The following is an 8193-nucleotide window of genomic DNA, read 5'->3' as shown; positions in this document are numbered from 1 at the left end:
CAAATTGAAATAGTAAATATCTCTTGGTGGTGAAGGTTGTGCACTGATGGAGGGATCTGATCATTGTCTGATCAATGTATGATTGTAACTCAAACATGAAAGCTTGTAACTGTCTCTCACAGTGATTCAATTAAAAAAAAGAAAGAAATAGTAATATCTCACCAACAATAGCAACAAAATATAAAGCACTGTAGCACTGTCCTCCTGTTGTTCATTGATTTGCTCAAGCAGGCACCAGTAACATCTCCATTGTGAGACTTGTTGTTACTGTTTTTGGCATATTGAATAGGCCACAGGGAGCTTGCCAGGATCTGCCTTGCTGGCGGGATATTCTCAGTAGCTTGCCCCCTTTCTGAGAGGGATGGAGGAATTGAACCTGGGTCAGTCACGTGCAAGGCAAATGCCCTACCCGCTATGCTATTGCTCCAGCCCCTGGAAGTGATCAACATTAAATAATAGATGATGATTACTTCTGGACATAAAAGAAGGGAAAGCAAATAAGGATGAAAATGACACAAGGAAGAGTATTCATAATGTGTATTTTCTTTTGGAGATTTGAGTACAGCAAAATGAAAACCTCTGACAAAGCTATTAGGTTCAGGCATTCTTAAGTTTTCTTTTTTCCTTTTCTTTTTTTTTTTCTTTTTGGGTCACACCCAGCGATGCTCCTGCACTCAGGAATTACTCCTGGCGGCGCTCAGGGAACCATATGGGATGTTGGGAATCGAACCCGGGTTGTCCGCACGCAAGCCCTACTTGCTGTCCTAATCACTCCAGCCCTCACATCCTTAAGTTTTCCAAGTATTTGATGTATTTTATAAATGTATTCAAATCTGAAGTAAATCTCTGAGACAAAATTTAAAATCTCATGAACAATTCCCAATGTTGCAGAATCTGGTGTTTCTCCCAAATGAGCATTCCAACTCTGCTCTGAGTTCCTTGCCTTTACACACTAGTATGGCCATATCTATGTAATGTTTTTTTTTGTAATCTATGTAAAAAACCAGGGCAGCCCAAGAACAAGCCACTAACCTCTTGTGGTTTTGTTTTCTCTGTTAGGACTTAACTCCTTTTCGGATTTCCACCTCTTTGACTTTGCTCAGGGAAGGACAGAGTTGAGCAAACAGCTTAAGGATGTTGACTTGTGTCTCACATTTCCTCGGGGTGAAACCTGGGAAAGGTTGGAAGGAGATGGTGAAGGATGTGAGTGCAAAGATGGGTAGGATGATGTACCAGGCAAGTTTTATTTTCTTCTTCACTGAAGTCTTCTTCCTCAGTTCTCACTGAAGCATGTTTTTAACCTTCACTGTTTCTCTCTCATTTTTCTAAATGATCATTTCTTTCACCTGATAAAGCCATTGCTCTATTTCCTTCTTCCACTCTACAGGAAACAACCTCACTAATCTCACAGAAATTTACCCATTTTGCCTTTCCTGGCAAATATCAACAGAATTTTTTTTCTTTTCTGTTTTCTTTTTATTTTTTATGTAGGAGTACTGCTATTTATTCAGCCACTGATTAGCTGATTAAATTGTATTGTATGCATGAACTTCATCTTACTTTTTTTTCAAAATTTTCTTTATCTATTATTTTTTCTTCTTATATTTATTTATTGAATACTGTGGGAAAAGTTACTAAGCTTTCAGGTTTAAGTCTTGGTCACACAATGATCAAACACCTATCCCTTCACCAGTACTCATTTTTCATCACCAAGAACCCCAATATACCTCCCCTCCCACCCCTCCCAATGCCTGTGAGGCAGATGATCTCCATTTAACTCCTCTCTACATTGATTACATTCATTATTTCGACAAAAGATGCACCATTATTGTTTAGAATTTACCCCCCAACAATCAGAATTGCTGAAAAGGCATTGTGAAATACTTCGTTTTTTATAGCTGGTTATGAGAATCATATAATCTTGCATGGCCGCAATAGCGGCCTCGTGATTTTGGATTTCTGCAAAGAGCCAGATAATTATGAGATTGGTTTCTGTGCATCTGGTCTTATGGTTGTGCGGGAGAGCCACTTCGTGGGGGGCAACTCGTGACCTCGGTAGCGCTCGAAGGACGAGCCGGGAACGCCCCCCTTCCCATGAGGTTTCAATTGCCCTGTCAACACTGGCTCATACCTGGCTTTCTTATAAGCTCTGAGGTTGTGGTCACCTTGCTGCTGGGGGTGGGGGGGAAAGGCAGAAGGGAGCAACAGCCTTTCCCTCCCTGGGAGGCATGGCGCCGTGGTTTAACGCATGGTCCATTCACTTTTCTGCCACAAGCTGCCTGTCTGGACTAAGTCCTTTTGCCTCTGGAGCCATGGCTGTGCCACAGAGCTGCTTGTGGGGGGCAAATCGTGACCTCAGTAGGGCATGAAGGGCGAGCCGGTACCGCCTCCCTTCCCATGAGACTGCAGTTGCCTCATCACCGCCAGCTCATACCTGGCTTTCCAATAAGCTCTGAGGCAGCGACCACCTTGCTACCAGGGGGGAAAAAGGCGGAAGGGAGCAACACCCTTTTCCTCACGGGTAGGCATGGTGCTGTAGTTTAACGAATGGTCGATTCACTTGTCTGCTGCAAGCTGCCAGGCTCTGGATTAAGTCCTTTTGCCTCTGGAGCCAGGGCCGTGCAGGAGAACCGCTCGTGGGGGGCAACTCGTGACCTCGGTAGGGCATGAAGGACGAGCTGGTACTGCCCCCCTGCCCATGAGACTGCAGGTGCCCCATCACCACCGACTCATACCTGGCTTTCCAAGAAGCTCTGAGGTGGTGGCCACCTTGTATGCGGTCCAGATGCATTTCTGCCAAAAGCTGCTGGGATTTGAGATTTGTTTCTGAGTCTTTGGGACCATAGCCATTAATTAACTTGATCAGGAGCCAGAGAGGCTGTTTGTAGGTGGTGCTCAGGGTCTCGCTGGTATGGGGAGGAAAGGGCTGGTTCCACCCCCATCTGGTGAGGTCCCGCGTGTCTCGTCACTGCAGCCCCAAACCTGATTGTCCAGTGGCCTCTGGAGGATGGTGGTCACCGGGCTGCCAAGGGGAACAGGCCAATGCATGAAACCTATTCCCACCTGGAGTGTCCCAGCGCCAGTAACCTACTGCAGGAACAGAATGCATTTCTGCCAAAAGCCTCTGGGTTCCAAGATTCGTTTTTGAGTCTCTGGGATCATGGGCATTAAGCGGTTTGATCAGAAACCAGATAGGCCATGCCTCCAATTATATAGCTGAGCTGGAGGTGGTTTGTGGGTGTGTCTCCCACATACCAAACTTTTGGCCATTTACTTTCTTGGTAAACTTTGCCCCAAGTTTTTGGGGTCTGGACAAAGGCACAGCAGCAATTTTGGGGTATCTGAAAGCCTGATGGTGCCATCAGGCTGCTGATGCACTCGCCTCACAGGTGCAAACTGACCTGCTGGTGGCACCATACCCCCCAGAATTCTTTTATTAAAATTTTTTAATCTTATAAGTTACTTCACAATATTTGATTATATTCAATATTCAAACACCAATCCCACCACCATTACACCTTCCCACCACCAAATTTGGGATATTTCCACCCCAAGCCCTAAGCCCTGTCCCAAAACACAAATGAAAGAATATATTCTATATTGTCTGCTATGAAGAACTGCTGGACATGCTTACAAAAAATGTTCGTATAGAAAACAGTGTGAAGATTGTTCTATTTTGGTAGAAGCCATTAAGACATTCTATAGGATATCATTAATATGTTGTTATGGTTTGGGTGATGTGAGCTTTGGTATATATGTCTGAAAATATGTATATATGCATATATATCCCTCTATGATTTGTTGCTTACTGTCTGAACCCCATCAAATATGATGTGGTAAATTATGGAAAATGGATAGGAGTGCCTTATGATGTGTTCAGGAATAAGTTCACTCATATGTGAGGCTCAGCCCAAGTATGTGGAAAGTGGCCTGGATCGTGGCGGTAGTTGGGTTGTGGAGGTTGACTGCCAGGGCTGGGTCCCTTAGGGTGAGGAGGGCTCTCACCCGCCCCCCTCTGGGGCACCCCAAGTGAAAACAGTCTGGTGCGGAGTCCAGTGGCATGGTTATGGGGGCCTCATTTTATCCTTCCTTCCGGGAGAAGCAGCCATGAGTTTTGGAGGGTGGTCGATGAGGAGATTATCTGGTGCCGGCAGGAGGTGGCTTATGGGTGTGACCCCTGGGTTGTTGGAGACTGGGGGAAGCAGGTAGAGGATCTCTGCTCCCGAGTCCCAATCAACAGAGTCTTATCTTTGCTCCACTCCCTCTCTACCAGTCTTCTAGACTTTGTCTTCAAAATACTTGCAAAAGTTGAACAAGTTGCTGAGGACAGGATCCTCGTTAAGCAGTGAAGCACCCCAACTTTCTCAACCTTTCCAGTACCTGTGTGGGGAGAAGGCATTTAAAACATTTACTTCTTTATTTTTGCAAACACAGGACCTCACTTGTACCAAGCAGGTGCACTTCTGCTGAAAGACAGCCCCAACCCTAAGGCAAGTCCTGACTGAAAAGACAAAAATCCTCCTGATCACTGTTCCCAGATTAAAACTTTCTGAAGACATTTCGGTTTCATACCCAGGAATCTCCTTCCTAAGCCTGAGAGACCATACAGGGGTCATAAGGCTTCACTCATCGACATTGCATGGTATTGCGCTGGGGACCCCCTGAGCTGGGCTGAGTTGAGTGACCCCCAGCCCCTGGACCTTAGTGCTGGACTCCTGACCTGCTTGGGAGAGAGCCTGTCTTTGCTGAGCACGAATTGAGAGGCCACCAGCCCTGGAGGGATGGGTATTTGATCATTGTATACTTGAAACCCAAGCACAAAAATTTGTAAGTCTACAACTGTACCTCATGGTGTCTCACTAATAAAAATTAAAAAAAAAGAAATCTCAGTCTTCATATTTTCAGGGAAACTACGATTACTAAGATGTCCTTTTCCAAATAGAACCTGGATTTGAATTTTCATTTTCTTACACATGATGCTTTTTTAAACATCCATAAACAGGACAGGGATTCTTGCCCTCATTTTACTACTAAGAAAGCTGGAACATGGAGTCATTACCTCTTTAGAGTTTGTCTGCTGCATAAGATGACATTTATTTATTCATTCATTCATTCACTCATTCATTTTAATTTTTGGTGCCAGGGATCGAAACCAGGGCCTCACATATGAAAGGCACCATACTGTATTACAGGCCCAAAGGTGGAGTTTCTTTTTTTAAAAAAAATTATTTAAATAATTTTAAGTTTTTAAAATTAGGACACTTGTGATTTACTAAGTATTTCACAGTTGAATTTTGGGCAGGAGTGGAGGGGTGGGGCACCAGATAAATCTAGTCTGTTGCCTTAAATCTTACCCCTGGAACGGGTAGCCAAACAGAATAGATAAAGGGCTGGCTGGGAGTGGGATACGACGGCAGACAAAATGAAGCCCCAGACCCATCTCTCTGCCCACACTCTCCTCCTGGACCAGCATCAGTCTCTCTTCACAGACTGCAGGGTCACATGAGGCCCCCCACCCTGACAGATGTCCGAGGGACAGGTCCAGACTGGGCTGGGCTTGGATGCTCAGACTCAGGCAGGGCTGGGACACGCAGATGTTGAGGGCAGGATTCGCAACCACACACACGTGGCCATGGTCGGGGACTGGGAAAGCCGAAACAAAATGACAGGAGCTGCTGGGCTAGAGCTGGGACCCAGGGACTGGTCCAGAGCACAGGACTCCTGCTGGTGCGCTCCTGGCCGTGGCTGGAGACAGAAAAGCTTAGACAGAGGAGAGAGGTTGGGGTCATTGTTCAGGGGAGGTGATAGACAGGGAGGCCGTTCATGGGAAGAAGCAGCATCAGGTTTAGCAATGGCGACGTCATTCATGGGCTAAGGAGAGCCTGGACATCGATGGAAGGACCTGGACCCGTCTATTTTAACTGTACAAGAAACTATAACTTTGTGTGTATGTGTGTGTGTGTGTGTGTTGGGGGGGGGGTGACGATCACACCCGGCGATGCACAGACGTTACTCCTGGCTCTGCACTCATGAATTACTCCTGGCGGTGCTTGGGGGACCATATGGGATGTTGGGAATCGAACCCCGGTGAGCCGTGTGCAAGGCAAACGCTCTACCCGCTGTGCTATCGTTCCAGCCCCAGAAACTATAACTTTTAATCTTCTGAGTTTTGTATGCAAATCTTTCATGCCTCAAGAACCTACCAGCATAGGAAAATTCACTTTCATGCCAATATGCTCCAGTACCAGTCCCACCAACAGCGTGTATTCCCCTCCACCAATATTCCCAAGTTCCTTCCCCTTCCCCACCTCACCTCCCAGTTTGCCTCCTTGACAGGCATATATTAAAATTGGGTTGCTGTGGTTTGGATCGCCTGCTTGCAGTGTCATTGATCTGTGGTTTGGATATCCAGCCACTCCACTGCTTTCCATCACCAATGTACTTGAGACCCTTGACCCCTGCCCCCTCCATTACACCTTGTTCACTTCGTTTCGCTCCTCACCTCAGTTTTTCCCCTCTCTATCCTCCATCCTCAGGGTCTCCTGCCCCCGCGCCTGGCTGTCCTCACCAGAGCCCCTTGGATGGGGGAGGGTTGAGTTTCTCTCCCCCCTCCCCGCCTCTAGCAGAGCCCCAGCAGCTGAGGACCTCTGGGGCCAGCCACGGCCATGCTGGAACCACTGTCCACACATCCGGACGGGCCTCATGCATGAAAGAACTGGCAGAGGAACCCAGGCATGCGGGTCCCAGGGCTGAGGTCTCCAAGCCTACTCGGATTGGGACTGGGCCTTCTCCAACCAGACCCCCATCTTCCAGTAGGTAGGCGTCATACCCACCAGCTGCTGCCAGTGCCAGGTTGATCCCATCAATGGCCAAGATGCAGAGACTATAAAATCCAGCTCCCGGAAGCGTGCGGCCACATTTGCGGCCGCGCAATATCTTATTATCTTTTTTTTTCCCCTCTTTGGAGAACCTGGCAGGCTACCAAAAGCATCCTGCCCGCACGGTAGAGTCTGGCAAACTTCCGTGTCGTATTCAATATGCCAAATACCAGTAACAATGATGGGTCTCATTCTTCTAATCTTGAAAGAGCATTGAAATTGCTCTTTTAAAATCTCAGGACTAGGATGAAGGAGACGTTACTGGTGCCTGCTCAAGGGAATCGACGAACAACAGGATGCTTGTGCTTGTGCTTATCCTCCATCCTCTAGTTTCTCTCTCTCTCTCTCTCTCTCTCTCTCTCTCTCTCTCTCTCTTTATTTTTTTCCTGATTTTTGTTTTTTTGGGGGGGTTAACATCAATGTTTAGGAGCTATTTCCCTTGGTGCTCTGGAACCGTGCAGTGCCAGGGATCAAACCTGGGTCCCCAATCCTTTTGCAAGTGCACAGCCGGTTTAACTATCTTTCTGGTCCAGAAGGTAGACTTTAATCAAAGGAGGAAACTTAGGATAGTTAAGAAATGGAAATGCCCAACTTTCAGGAGTTGCGGACACAAACACAATCCTGTCCAAGCTTGTTCTGCACTCGGTGTCACTCTCAGACTAGGTGGAGGCAGTAGGCAGGTGTGTTTACCTGCTTCAGTGAAGGCTCACTCCAAGGCACGGAGATATTTTAGCTCAAAAAAGGCAGAATTTGGAGAAGAAGCCAGACTCACTCTGAATCTGGAAAGAGGCAGAACAAGAATCAGAGGAGGAAAGGACAGTGGAAAGTGGGAGGGGGAAGGACAGCGAGCAACAGGGAAGCGAAAAGGTGTGAAATAATTTGTCCCTGGTTTGTCTTTATGAAAATCTGATATATGAAAATGCCTACTTGAAAATGAGATAAATAAAGAGGTAATTATTTGCATTACAAATTAACTCTTCACTTCAAAAGAGTATTTTCCACAGGTGTGATTCTATGATGTGAGACTTTAGAAAGGAATATGACTTTGGGAAGGTGGGAGATTTAAACAATAAAATCTCGATTATAGCATAATAGGAAATAATCCAGTGATAAAGGGTAAGACATCTAAAGGAGGTGGTTGTACAGGGTGCGCTCTGCAGAGCTCGGGTTTTTAAAAAGAGGTGAACAAAAGACACAGAGAAGGGATTTATAGATAAGCTTGAACACAAAAGACGATCAGGAACCTTCAAAAACAGAATAAATGAGATAAAGCCAGGAATAAACCTACCTTTACAAAGAAGAACCAAAGGCTGCT

Source organism: Sorex fumeus, unplaced genomic scaffold, assembly GCF_029834395.1.
Source record: "Sorex fumeus unplaced genomic scaffold, SorFum_2.1 ptg000265l, whole genome shotgun sequence".
Classification (NCBI taxonomy): domain Eukaryota; kingdom Metazoa; phylum Chordata; class Mammalia; order Eulipotyphla; family Soricidae; genus Sorex; species Sorex fumeus.
This window is presented reverse-complemented; position numbering follows the sequence as displayed.